This window comes from Podarcis erhardii (genome assembly GCF_964252035.2).
Source record: "Podarcis erhardii genome assembly, chromosome: 4".
Classification (NCBI taxonomy): Eukaryota; Metazoa; Chordata; class Lepidosauria; order Squamata; family Lacertidae; genus Podarcis; species Podarcis erhardii.
This window is the reverse complement of record NC_138508.1, coordinates 81513636-81528267: the sequence shown is the minus strand read 5'-3', so window position 1 is coordinate 81528267 and position 14632 is coordinate 81513636. Positions and strand designations below refer to the sequence as shown.

The 14632-nt window shown below is 39.9% G+C and overlaps 1 long non-coding RNA gene across 4 annotated transcripts in view; it reads right to left on the bottom strand.

Annotated features, from left to right (window-relative positions):
• LOC309339879 overlaps positions 1-14632 on the bottom strand; it is a 227136-nt gene that overhangs the window by 148032 nt on the left and 64472 nt on the right. The window contains exon 3 of one of the 4 annotated variants that reach the window (XR_014155602.1): positions 3083-3210. The exons of the other annotated variants lie outside the window; for them this stretch is intronic. This is a non-coding gene — a long non-coding RNA (uncharacterized lncRNA). Of the gene's footprint in view, positions 1-3082; positions 3211-14632 lie in introns of those variants that run through there. 4 annotated transcript variants of the gene reach the window in all.

Below are 14632 nucleotides of genomic sequence, written 5' to 3'. Positions count from 1 at the left end.
TAGGAGTTGGGCTGGGAGAACCTGGGACAACATCTCTGTTCAACCACATGGCATGACTTCAATCTTATGCATAAAGTGATGCTTACTTCCGCTAGCCTTCAGTCAACTTGTAAAAGACAATAAGCAAAATATCTTCAACCACCCGAAATGCAACCTGTCGCTTTTTTTATAAATGCAATCCATTTAAATTGGAAGTCTATCAAAAGAAAGGCGTATCTAGGCTCTGCTGTATTATTATCCCCATTCTCTGACTTCCTCCATGCTAATCCATCACAAACAATAGCAAAACTTGAAACAGTGCACAATATTGTACTGTTGGTGGGTTACATATTGCAACCCACCCTGGACTTTTTGGTGAAGGGTGGGTAAGAAAATAACAGCAAAACCGTCATCACTGAAAGCCTCCTTGTCACATTCAATTGCGAGAGGAAGGCAAGTTGGTTACGTAATTGCTCCTGCTCTGAAAAAAATCCTGGAGATGCGCTACCTCCCCCACCCCAGCCCCCAGTTCTTTCTACACTATACAACTGCCCATAGCTGTGGCATGAAGCAATTATAATGGTACAATCCCATAAGCCACGGCATCATCAAGTGCTATAGGGAATTTGCCCTTTACACAGCTGCCACATGCTGGGTCAACATTTTCGTGGAGTTATGCACCAGCAGCACTCATTTCCATGACCTCACAATTATATATGTGAAATTAGGATTTTATTTTTATTTTTTTGCCTCAGTTTGCGTCACCATTACACTTGCATACACTGAATCACATATGCTGCTTCAATCCCCTTTCACCTTGTTTGGAGAGATTTATTTATCTATTTTGGAGCTCCTTGCAATCCCTTGTTGTTCTTACTACCCTGAACGATTTGGTGCTATCAGCAAACTTTGTCACCTCACTGCACACCCCTGTCTCCAGGTTATGAACAAGGTAAAAAGTACACGACCCAATACTGATCCTTGAAAGACCCTATTTCTTTCATCCCTCCATTGTGAGAACTGTCCGTTTCTTCCTACTTTCCAGTTTACCAGTACTTTCTTCCTTTAACCAGTTACTGACCCATAAGAAGATCTGTCCTCTTATCTCATTACTGGTAAGCTTACCCAGAATTCTTTGGTGAGGGAAAGCTTTCTGAAAGTCTAAGTACACAGTGTGTACTGGATCACCCCGATCCACGTGCTTACTGACACTCTCAAACAACTCTGAAAGTTAGTTAGACAAGACCTACCCATGCTGAAGCCATGATGGTACTTCTCCAGTAGGACTTATATAAGTCTGGCAATTCTAATTTTAATAATGCTCTCCACCACTTTTCTCAGAGTAGATGTTAAACAACCAACCTCTAATTTCCCAGATCCTCCCTGGATTCCTTTTTTGGGTTTTTTTAAGTGTTCTATTTATGGTTCTCAGATATGGAGGCCGAAGTGTTCTATTTATGGTTCTCAGATATGGAGGCCGAACTTACAAACAAGTACTGTATCTTTGTTAGAAGATCAGTAAATTAAATTCTTTTATACTCTTCACTGAACACCACCAGACCGAGTGACTTTTTACCTCAGTTCCTTAGACTACCTTCCTGAGAAAGTTATTTCATCTTCCGTGATGAAATATGTAAATAACTCGTTCAGTCTCACTGCAATTACCTTACTCCCTTGCCTCCTTTTTACCATCTCCCTAGCCAGTTTCCTGCTCCTAATGTATTTAAATATTTTTATTAGCTTTAATGTTTATAGTGACGTGTTCTGTAAATTCTTTTTCTGCATTCCTTATTGCCAGTTTGCATTTCTTTTGCCCAATTCTGTGCTCCTTTTGGTTGCCATCATTTGGAAAAGACTTCCATTTTTGAAGCCCTGCCTTTGAGAGCTTCCTTGATGCAGCTCATGAACTATGCTGGCATTCTCTTGGCCCTAATGGTACCTTTCCTGATCTGCAGTATACATCCTACCTGAGTTTCTACTGTCGTTACTTCCAAGCATTCTGGAGTGACTGGGGGGAAAGTATATCCATTCTGAGTTCTCAATGTAACACAGCATCCAAGAGCTTGTCTGGCCATAATATACCACTGTCCAGGGTGGACACAGCTCTTCGGTCTACACAACTATTGAAAATATGTCAAAACAAAATAAAAAAGATTGAAGTCAACAGTGTCCTTCAGCTCTCTATATTGGACAAACAGGCCAAACCTTACGCCAAAGAATAAATGGACATAAATCGGACATCAGGAATCACAAGACAGAGAAACCAGTAGGAGAACACTTCAATCTCCCAGGACATTCTATACAAGATCTCAAAGTAGCTGTTCTATTGCAAAGGAATTTCAGAAATAGACTGGAAAGAGAAGCTGCTGAATTGCAACTTATTACCAAACTTAAAACCATGGAGAGACCTGGTCTGAACAAAGACATTGGATTCTTATCTCATTATACATGACAAAGCCATTTTTCACCTTTTCACCCCTTGCTTTTTCCTGTAAGACCTATTGCAGCCGTTAAGAGTCGTCAACAGGCTCATCACAGCTATCTGCCTATCACCCATTCCCACCACCCTTCTGAGTAATACCCCTCCCCACCTTCCCACTATTTAGAAGGGTCTGGTGACTTCTGTTTCAGTGTATCTGAAGAAGTGTGCATGCACACGAAAGCTCATACCAAGAACTAACTTAGTTGGTCTTTAAGGTGCTACTGGAAGGAATTTTTTTATTTTTTATTTTGTTTTGACTATGGCAGACCAACACGGCTACCTATCTGTAATTGAAAATATGTGTGTGTGTTAGTTTCATTAAATGTTTGAGCAATTAATTGAGTAGAGCAACCTTGTCCAACCTGGTGCCCTCCGGATGTGTGGGACTACAACTCCCATCATTCCTAACAATTGACCATGCTGCCTGGGGCTGATAGAAGTTGGCATTCAACAACATGTGGGGGAGCACCAGGTTGGGTAAAACTGAACTAAGGCATGGAATTTAGCAGAGCAAAGGTCTTCTGTAACAAATAGCATAACAAATGATACACGCAGAGGATCAGCGACATTTGCACAGCCAATGTACTAAAAAGGGTATTAATTGTCTTAGATTACCCAGGTGAAAAAACACAGCACTCTGACTGATCCAAAAAGTGGGGTACTACATGATCAGGCTACATACGGACTCTAAGCGGCAAACGGGAAACAAGAACACATCAACTTCTCAGTAAAAAGATGATAAAAGATTCCTAAGAAATAGAACACAAAAGAGGAAAACAAATAGAACAGAAACCCAAATCTACCAACTCTTAGAGAATAAAACTAATGAACTGTTATTCAATACTTATAGGGAGTAGGCAGAAGTCTAATTTTAACTTTGACCACCTACTCAGGTCTCATAGCAACAACCCCTTGGCTTTCTTTCACAATATTTTAAATGGACTTGCAAAATAGTGAACTTGCTTCTTTTATAGATGCACCTTTGCAAACATAGGTTTGATATTTTTGCTGGGTTGGGGGAGGCACATGCATACATCCTCATTAAGTTCACTGTGCTTGGATCATTATTTTTTCACAAGGAAAGTTCATTTCATAGGTTCATCATACCAGATAGCGACAACAATAAAAATCCTAGTTCACACATATCACATTTTCTGTGGAAGTTATATTTGACAGTGTGATTTTTCTTCAGCAGCACAACCACATATGCTGCTAGCAATTAATAAAGCTAAAGGAAGCAAATAAGTAAGTATCCGACGCACAACAGAGTCAAATGGAGGAATGAATGAAAACTGTACCCCAGGAGCGGTTCATTAAATCAGCTCATTTAGAAGTCAGAAGGAGGTGGCATGGAGGTGGCATAATGCTTAAGAAGTTCACCCATAAATATATAATTAAAACCAACAACAAGTTCCTGATATAGCTGAGCTAGTTATATAAGATCTTACAAAAGCTTCACATTGTTTTCTTTTCTTTTCTTTTCTTTTCTTTTCTTTTTTCATTACTTGTTGTTCTTTCTGCTTAAAGTTCGCTCAAGGTCAATAACAGATGAGTGAGTGCTCTTCTAGAAAGATGCAGGTACAAGTGAGACTTTCAACAAAATGCAGCAGTGCGGAGTAGGGCTGGCCAATATCTGGTTTTCAACATTGCGATATATCACCAGCTAAACATTGTGATATACTGATATATCATGATGTCTGAAACAAGGATGGAACTAAAACATTAGGGCTTGGTGATATGTGACTTTGCAATATATCACCAGCTAAACACCTGATGACTTTCCCCCAGCAAATGCCCAGCTTCGGCATTATTATTATGATGCAAACGCTGTTTTAGGAACCCCTTGTTTGCATCTTAGGCTGCAATCTTATATTCGCATGCCTGAATTCAGTGGGAATTACCTTCAAGTAGACATGCATAGCATTGTGCTATTAATGATTGATCCTGCCCTCACTGCCTCCTATCACTTAAGCTGCAATCCTAAATATACTTAGACTGGAGTAAGTTCAACTGAACTCACTAGGGCTTATTTCTGAGCAGACATGTGATAGGACTGGACTCTTCATGCATTTTCCTGCATATTCAGGAGCACCATACACAAAACTAATCGATTGGAAGACTTTTCCATGACAAAAGTCATGATGATTTGTAACTTATAACAAATGTGTCCCACATTTTATTGTTGTCCATCTGCTTTAGAGGTTTCTTAGCTTTGTTTATGTAGTTTCTATCGAATCCAGGATTCAAGGATATAAAGCACAGCCTGCAATCATAAGTACACAGATTCTGCTACTGCAGCTAAAATGAGATTTTAACTCTGGCAAGTGAAGCACAGCTTCTAGACTATTTTAAGAGAGGAACCATACAAACATCAAAAGGTATAATGAGCCTTATGTTTTATTCATATTGGGTGATATTGGGCCTAATCCTGTGAGCCCTTGCTCATGTGAACAATGCTTAAGACTTCAAAAAGTCTGTTTTGTTGTCAAGAGGTTTCCTTCACAATGGAGCCCAGGGTTTGACAAGAATAAGCTGACTACATAGCGCAACATGGCCAATTAAGAAAAACTTGAGATTTTTCTTTCAAATTCCAAGCATATTTGGAGTCAGTTAATAAGGCCCAGAGCTGTGTGTAGCTGTGGGCTCAAACTATTGGACAAGAACTTACTTATAGTTCAGTCCGCAAACTGGAACATGGGGGGGGGGGGATTTATTGGCTGAGCAAAACACACTCTTTGGTTTAGCCAGTTCATTGGGAGTGCTAGCTCAGGACAACATTCTCTAGCCCCAACATGTGTTTTCCAAGGATTCAGAAAAGATGTAAAAGGTAGTACTGTAATATCTCCCCGAACACTGAGGCATTTGGATGAAAACTTCTAAAATAAGACACATGTGGTATTTCCCTTTAATACTGAAATATCAGAATGTATATTGGTATTCACTAAAAGAAAAGTCTACAGTCACATCCACACCATAGATCTGAAGCACTCTTATACCACTTTTGTCACTGAGAACCCTGAGAACCGTAGTGCTGACCTCACAGAAGTATAGTTCCCAGCACCATTAACAGGCTACAGTTCCCAGGACTCCCCAGAACCGTTCAAGCGGTATAAGAGGGTTTTTAATACATGGGATTGTATTCAACTCACTTTTACACATAGTAGACCCACTGAGATGAATGAACATGACTAAGGTCCACTAATTTTAATAAATCTACTCTGAGTAAAAGTGAGTTGAATACCACCTATGGTGTGGATGATAGATGAATTTCAAGCATGAACTCCATCCATTTCTACTGTACATTTCAAGCAAGAATGCCAGCTTAACATTATCAAAGGAAAAATGTAAACTACAGTTTGTAAATCACGACAAACCATAGTTAATTACTGCTCTCACTTTACACAAGCAAACAAGCTTAGACTTATGTGTGAACTGGGGACTGCAGTTTGTTTTGTTCAAACGGGCCACAGGTGATAAGCCAAGAAAAGAACCTTTGTTTAACATTCTGTTTTTCAGTGAAGTATAACAGCTGTCTATGTGATATCACCCTTGAATGCTGATATATCAAAATGTATTCTGGAATATGCATTCCAAGTCCTTAACCCAAGGCTCCATGCCACTACCAAGAAGGGCAAGAAAACACAACAAAATAAGTAACATGGCTTAAAGATTGAGGTATCTCAATAACCATATTCAGACCCTTTTCAAGAATTAAGAATATGGAATGGGGTAGAGACATGCAAGCATGCCTCCCCACAATGTCCCTGCACATGTGGGCTCCTAATTTTGTGGGGTTCTAATTGCACGGAGCCTCCCTCTCCCCCAAGTTAGCAGGAGGTGGTTAGAGGCCCTTTCAGACCTTTGGGCTTCAAGTATGAAGGTTTGAGGGGAGGAGTACGCCCAATAAACAGAGAAGTTGGAATGAGGTTGTGCATGTGTGTCCATCCCTTTACACATTTAATCTTCTCATGATCAGGCTAAATGTCTGAACAGGGCTGATGAGTCCTGGTATGTACTTCTTCATCAGTACAACACCTTGATCTCTGCAACCATTCTCAAAGGGGAGATGAAAAATGCAAAAGATATTTGGCTAGGTCCAGCAGTGCCCACTTGAAAGTAGAAGACCTTCTTCATGAGCAGAAGGATGTTTTCCAATTTGGTGTGAGATTTTTGCCTGAGAAAAGCACAAGTTACGACCTACCACCTTTCCAAATAGAAGTCAAAAGCAGCCCACCAGCCATGTTTGACAACCTGCCAGGAACTCCTGGTTTTGCTGCCTGCCTGGACTGCAGAATTGGGGGGCAGGGGTCCCAAGCACAGAAGAGGGGGGAAATATACCACTAGTGGACTTCACTCAGTTGGGTAACTAGCTGTATACAGTCATGCCTTACTGCATCTAAAATTTCAGCTTTTTCAGGATATTGTGCTTATGGTGTAGCATGTATTCATGTTGTACTCCAGTAAGAGTTTCCTCAATATGTTGCATTAATTCTGCCGAAATGCCTTACTGTTTGTGGAGGGCCATGCAGTGTTGCTTGTATCTAGCATCTGAAACCAGCAGAATTTGGATAATGGTTCCACAATAAATCTAAAGTGTGATTGTCTTTACAGCCAATGTTGTTTGATGTATTCAACAGTTATCTTTTGAGCTGCTTTTTCTTATAAAACTTGGCGTGTGCATTGTCCATATTTCAGCCACAGTAATATGCTATAAAAATAATTTGAGTAGAATCACAGTATTCCATTCTAAGTAGTTCGCATGCAACCCCAGCCACAAATGTAGAGACGTTTTAGCTGCTTACACAAAACATCAGCTTTATTATAGCTATCAATCTGAGCAAATAACCTACTTTGTTAATATTGCAAGCAGTTTCCCCTGCTCCCTTTATTATTCACATGGTTGCACCGTAAGTATGGGTCGAAGAAGATCCTTGCACACCCCACATTCTCTTGCAAATGCAGCCTTCCCCACAAAAACCCTGAATCAAAGCACCAATCACTCATTTATCCCTTGCAGCTGTAAATCTAGCTCTGGTTTAAGATTCAGAAATCGATTTTTGTGCACATGCCCCCCAAAATCATTCTTGTTTCTGCATTCCAGTGGCTAGTACCACATGCTTCCTAGCTTGTTTGTTTTTAATTGGAAATCATCTCACTTCAAGAAGAGCCGCAACAAACTCTTCTTTTCATGTGGGTAATGTGACTGTGCACAAGAATCTATTTGCATATTATTTTGCCTTTCACAAAATGGTACAGCCACAGGACTTCATTATGATGTGTGTATAGGCTGATTTTGACTTATTTATCCAGGGCTATTATGTGCTGTAATGAAGCATCTTCTTTTTTACTCCTACCACACACCCCTCTCCCGGTAATAGGATTAGAAGATGGTTGCTTCCTCTGTAAAGCACTTGAAGATAGTACACCCTATTATAGTTCCTATAGTGAAAAATGTAAACACAGCAAAGGGGGAAGAGAAGGCTTTAAAAGAATCCGGTTTTAAAGATTGCTCACAAATCGCAAATATGGGATGATAACGTTCAGAATGCTCTGTTGTTTTCCCTCAATCCTATATAGCAATGTGGCTAAATTCAGGGTTTTTTTAGAAGGACTTTTTCTTTAATAATAAAAAAAGGGCATAAAATTAACAAAACAAAAAGAAACAGGAAACTCTATCAAGCTTCAGGGCAACTGAACTTTTAAGGGCAGTGAGTTGATTTTTTTTGTTTCGTTTCGTTTTTTGGTCCTGTCTCTGCCATTCCTCTACCCATTAAAGATTCTATTCCAGGAATTGCACTGAATGACACAGTTTCTCCTTTCTGTGAAAGAAATTCCTCTCCTCTCTTTTGTCTCTCACCTCCCACTTTTCTTACCCTCCCTTCTAGGCCCTCATCTTTACTACTTTATGCCCAATCGCTCCTATTCAGCAGCACAGTCTCTTTTCTCTCCAACGGCAGGTTGCCCCCCTCCCCCTTGGGCCGTGTGCAGATTAAGCGCAAAACAGAAACCCCCAGTTTCTGAAACCTCCAAGCACATATTGAACTACAGAGTAACAAACTACAGAACAGTTCTTCCTCCTCTCTAAGGACCAGCCACAATGCAAAATATTTCCTACATTCACATATATTGTTCTGGTGCATTTATTATTATTATTATTATTATTATTATTATTATTATTATTATTATTATTATTAGCTTTGCGTAAATTATTTACTATAGAGTTCTTCCCCAAGGAGAGAGCTTTGTTAAGCTCATGTGATGCTTTTCAATACATTGCCAGCTTTCTGAAGCCTCATAGTGTTGTTGCTAGCTGTGTTTCCCGTTTATTAGCCATTACAGCAGAGATAGTCCAGTATCGCAACTTTGCCTTGGAAACTTTTCAGATATTCACTTCTCTCCCAGAACGAAAGGTTCACTCCCCATGTATTCTTGCATGCATATTCAATGGGCCATATGTTTCATTTCAAATATCTCTCAGCATTATTGATCTCATTCATCTAGATTTAGCTTATACACTCATGAACTAAAACCAAACCTAAAAAAAAGAAGAGCAAAGGATAGGGAAGGGAAGAGTTTGTCAAAGATTACAGAAGAGCTTTCTGTTGGTGGTGGTGGTGAGTTACAGGTTACAGGGATCTGAATATACAAAAAAGTTGCACTTTTCACAGGTGGATAAAAGGGGAACCACATATAGGGACACTAGGAAATTCTCATTATTTCATCTATAAAGAATTCATTTAGAGAGCTCACAGGAGGTACTTAAGGAAAAGTGCATTGCAAACAACAAAGGCTCCCCTCCGCCCATCTCTGGAATGGCAACCAAAGAGAAGCAGTTTGCCAAGTGACAAGGCAACTCATCATCATCCCAAACTGCATGACAAAGGCAGGGAGGCAGCAGCTCCCAAAGGCTACAAACCAACTGCTCCTAGAAGTCGCCTTGCAGACAGATGCTGTGCTGGGAATTTCTACTTGACAGAACAGCACATGAGCTCTCTTTTGCAAGATGGACTCGGACAAAGTTATCATTGACATGGACTAGTCCAGAATAATTAAACCTGTTGTCAAACCCAAGTGCCTATGGTTGCAATCCTAACACACGCTTTCCTGGGAATGAGTAACAACTGAACAGAGTGGGAGTAACTTTCAAGAGAACCTATGTAAGAATGCACTGCCTGTGTTTTTGTGATTTTGCGAGTTATGTTATACGAGTAAGGAAATTGCCTTCACAAACAGCCCATGAAACAATCCACTGTGGTGTTTATGAAAAAAAGAAGTACTAAAGATATAAATTTACACTGATATTAAAACAGTGTCATCAGGTTGTACATGATGCTGTGATCTTCATCCTTTGTGGTTCATTCAGCGGCTTTCTATAACGGCATTCCGCTCCACTTTCCTCAGCCAAATTGGAATATAAAAGGGGCTGGAATCAGCATTAATATAAGAGATGGGCATCTGCTGTTCCTTGTCATTACTTGGTTTGCAAAATTCATTATTATTCATTCATGATATTCATTTATTTCATCTCTGAGATAATCATTTGGCAGTCTAAAAAAAAATGCATCACAGTAACATGGTGAAGGGTAGTTTTATAAATAAAGAGGGCCATAATAGATTAGGAGTGTCAGATAAAAGCACATGTCTCCAGGACCTCCCTAGTCTGCCAACCAATCTGCTGCAGCTTGGCTGAATTATTCTTCTTCCATGGCAAATGTTTACTGTTTCCATATTTACTGGTAATGATGCTAAGATGCCTAGTCCCAGCCCACACCTTTGTAGGTGGAGCATTGGCTTTGCATGCAGATACTCCCAGATTCAGTCCCTGACATATCCAGGTAGGGCTGGAAAGAACCACTGCCAGTCATCGTAAGACAATATTGAACTGGATGGACCTATGGTCTGAGTTGGTATAAGGCAGCTTTTTATATTCCTACAGCAACCACAGCAGAAGCTGAAGAACGACAGTGGTTCTTCACTGTGTGTAGTTAGGAAGGCGGGGCTATTGTTCTTCTTTGGAACTCCAGCTCTTAAAAGTTATCCTACTAATGAAGGAAAAATCCATGGCATGGAGAGTTTAAGAGGCAGAGGCGTGTATGACTGTTTCCTTGCTCTGAAATTCGTATGTGGAAGCCCTGAGTGCTTAAGCACTGAACTGCAAGTGCAAATTCTTCTCAATGAAGAATCTTCCAGCTCTGAAGTGACACCACTAACCCAGGCTGGATCCTTCTTGGCAGAAGGAGTCTGAAGGGCTTCATGTTCCAGGTGAGACTTGCTTGAGCAGAATGTTTTCCCTGAGCTCTGGTGTGGTTCTGTATCTTCAGTTATTTTTTTGTTCTTGCCTCCTCTTTTGTCCTCTGGTTCTGACCTGCCCTTTGATCCTGACTACTTCAGCTCCTGGCTCACTTCAAACTCCTGCCCATGGCAAAACTCGAAAAGGTGAGTGGTAGCACATGCTGGGACGGAGCATATCATGCCAGCAAGATGTTATTATTAGTATTCTGACCATTTTGTTGCTATTCCTGCTATTCAGAATACAAATGTTTTCAAGCCAGACCCTCCAAGTGTCTCTGTTTTCTGGGGACAGTCCTGGATTTACAAAAGCCATCCCAGTTTCTGATTTGATCCTGGAATGTCCTGCTTTTCCTCAGGACATCCCAATTTTCATCAGAGAAATGTTGCACCAGCTGAAGTTTCCTAACCATTTTCAAAGGCAGTCCCACATAGATCTTATCCTTCTCCTTCTTCCATAACTCGTAGCCAAGTGAGATTGTTTTCCTTGAACACAGTCTTAACAGTGACTATTGAGACCAGTTCTGGGTCCACACGTCCTTCCACAGTGGGGATGTCAATAGTGTAGAAGTGGATTTAGGGGAGCGCAACTGGTTCACATGCACTGGATACCAAGCTGGCAGGGTGCCACTACAATGACTTAGAACAGAAGGCGAGAGGTGGGAAGCGGGGCGGTTGGCATTGCACGGGGTGCTTCTGAAATTTGAAAGCCAGATGTCTACCACTACAATAGTGCATAGTAACCAAAGCAAAGTTTAATCTCTCTATATAGGGTTGCATCTGCCAAACCAACCTAAGCTAGTAGAAGACATTGCTAGCCACCAATGCCACGTGCATTCCCATATATAACACTGAGTCCAGAAGAACCTCAAAACTGCAAGCTTGTTTCTTTATGCAATCCCATTTAAAACTGATCACACACCTCCATCCAGTGCAGAATCCATTGTCTCATCAGGACATCCTGTGAACTAGAAGCACGTGAGGAAGGGAACCAACCTATAATTACCGGTAAGTTTTCATAGATTAATTATAGCTTAGACTGGGCAGTGGAATTCAGCCATCTCAGCAAACACGAGTACTTTAACCGAGCCAGTATAATCTATGAGGCATCTTATCAAAACAATGGTTTGGAAATGTTTCAGGATATAATATTAATGAGGCTAAAACTAAATTATATGATTTAACAGTAATGACATTTTCCTAACACACATGCAATTAAATTCATAGGTTCCTGATTCATAGAGCACATGCAAAGACCTCTTGTATGACTATCATTCATTTCAGAGCTTTAAGGGGGGGAATGTTTTTAATACAGTATGTCCATATTCATTATCCTTGGTTATTTAAAATGAGAAAGTCAGACCATCATAGAACAGTCAGTAAGAAGCACAGCCCTGATCCTAAATACTTGCTCAGGTAGCTGCTTCAGTGCTGGTTTAATGTCATGGTTTGCAAAATTGCACAAGTGCAGGGAATTGTTACATCTAAATATATATTTCTTGGCACAGAAAGAGTTGGTTCACACATGAATGTATATCACTTGATCTCTCAGCACCTGCTGATTCGCAGCTCTGTGTATGAAATGCCTGCAGTGTTGAATTATTTGTACTATGTATTCATTTCCCCCCCTTTGGCACATATCATTTCTCTTGCTTTTCAACACCACAAAGTACCATTTGGCTCACTTAAGGGAGTTTTTACAAAAATCTTTGGTAAATACATATTTGAATTGATTGCCCCATTAACAAAAAGAATTGTTAGATAGAATTATATTTGAAGACACTGTCCATCAGCCGCCACAAAGAATGCTTAATTATTTCTTAGAACATATTCGGTATTTTTCAAGCAGACAATAAAATAAAATAAAATAAAATAAATGTAATTGGGAGGGGTTTTTAAAAAAAGAATAATTGGTATAAAAGTGTGTTTATTGCCCTGCTTTTATTCATGTAGACTTAATTAGCCAACACTTGACATGAGTATTTTAAAGTTATTAGCTGTCTCCCAATGGTGATCTGGCTCGGAATTGCAAAACCTCCAATGACACAATGATGAGCAATTTAAAACTCCCCCACTCTCTCTCTCTCTATCTATCTATCTATCCATATATTTCTGATACTGAAACCATATGCTCTTCTACACACACACACACACACACACACACGATTTCCTTTTATTCTTTTAACAATATGCTTTATCAAAATACTTACTAGATTTGGAATTAGTAGAATTTAGCTGCCGTCTCCTAAATTGCATAGACAATTGGCTAAGGAATAAAAGCAAAAGAAGAAGAAGAAGAAGGTTGGGGGGGGAGTTTATTTTTAGCAGGTGGTTGCAATTATACACACTTTAAGAGTTTCTATCCCCCACCCCCACCCCCCTTTTTTGGACCCTGGCCTGTGCTCCCTTCAATCTTGTCAGCTGTAAAATGGGTCTCTTTTTAACCCATAATGGATCTGCGAGATTAAAGGTGAAGTCATGAATTAGTCAAAGTGACAGCCCAGCACGATGGTCTGGCAGCAGGGGGTCTCCTTTTGTATTCGTCCACTCTGACCTCCAGTGCCACTCCACGTCTGTGGGAACTGGACAAGAAGAATGTTGGGGAGGAGTTAAAAAGCACGTAAGTGGCAGTTCCTGGTCTTGGCCAGAGAGGAGTTGACATTCTTTTGCTGGAAATATTCTGACATCATCCCAGTCATACCTCCTCAACAGTCCCTTCGTTAGTTCTTTTGTGCTTAGCAGAGGAAAAAACAATAGGTCTTGTTGCAGGCATATAAAAGGGCAGACGGCAAATCTTTTTACCCAGCTAGCTATTTTAGACGTTGCTTAAAATTTGCCTCAACGTCGTTTTTAATAGCAGAAAACTTTTGAGGGCAATGGCTGCATTTTCAGGGCATGATCTTTGGCTGAGAAATACAGCCGAAAAGCATTGTTTCGATCAACTTGTTGAATATGTTTAATTTGGTACACAGGGGCTAGGGCTTTAATGGCTACTTCTTCTTGTTGTTGTTGTTGTTGTTGTTGTTGTTGTTGTTGTTGTTGTTGTTGTTAAAGATCTAAAGAGTATAGGAATGCGATCCACATCTCCATATACCCAAGTCCAGAGGAGGGTCCTCTTCCATTGTGCGCTTACTACGGAGGAATGCTCTTCCTACTGAAATTAGATAGGCACCTACTTCAGAGTGATTTCACTGACAATTAAAGACCATCTGCTTTTCCATCCCTGACCTCTTGTACCAGATGCCTTGGTATTGTATATTTTTTTACTGACGATTTTGGTTTCATTGAGCCTTGTGATGTGCTTTATTATTGTTGCCAATAAAAAGCAGTATAGAATTTTAATGTTTTTAAAATAAAGTATAAAAGAAATACCATGGCTCACCAAGAGTATGTAACAACCCAAGGTCTCTGCTTGCTGTTGTGAGCTTCCAAACACAATTCAGAGCGTTGGTTTTTATATATAACACTGGGGAACAAAAATTTTGTTGCATTGACACCTGCAGCTGTTCCAACCTAATTTTGACGTGCTGATTTCATATCTGAAGTTGGTTTTGTTCTGTAAGCTCTAGTTTTTTTGCAATTCATGTTTTTCACCATAATCTTTGTTTTTCACAATGCAAGAATTCAATATTTTATTAAACACATAGCCAAAGTAGTACAATATGAGTATAAATGTAAGTGACTTATATAGCATTGAACATGGCATGAATATCTATGTACAGTTGGAGGTATGCAAAAAAATGTATTCCCTTGGGATACACAGTATACTGGGGAACAATTTTTTCCATTTTCTGTTGCATGAGATTTTTCAACTGTTCTTATATGTTCTTTCAATGATGATTTCAAATCTGAAATCGATTTTCATGTACATGCTATAGTTAT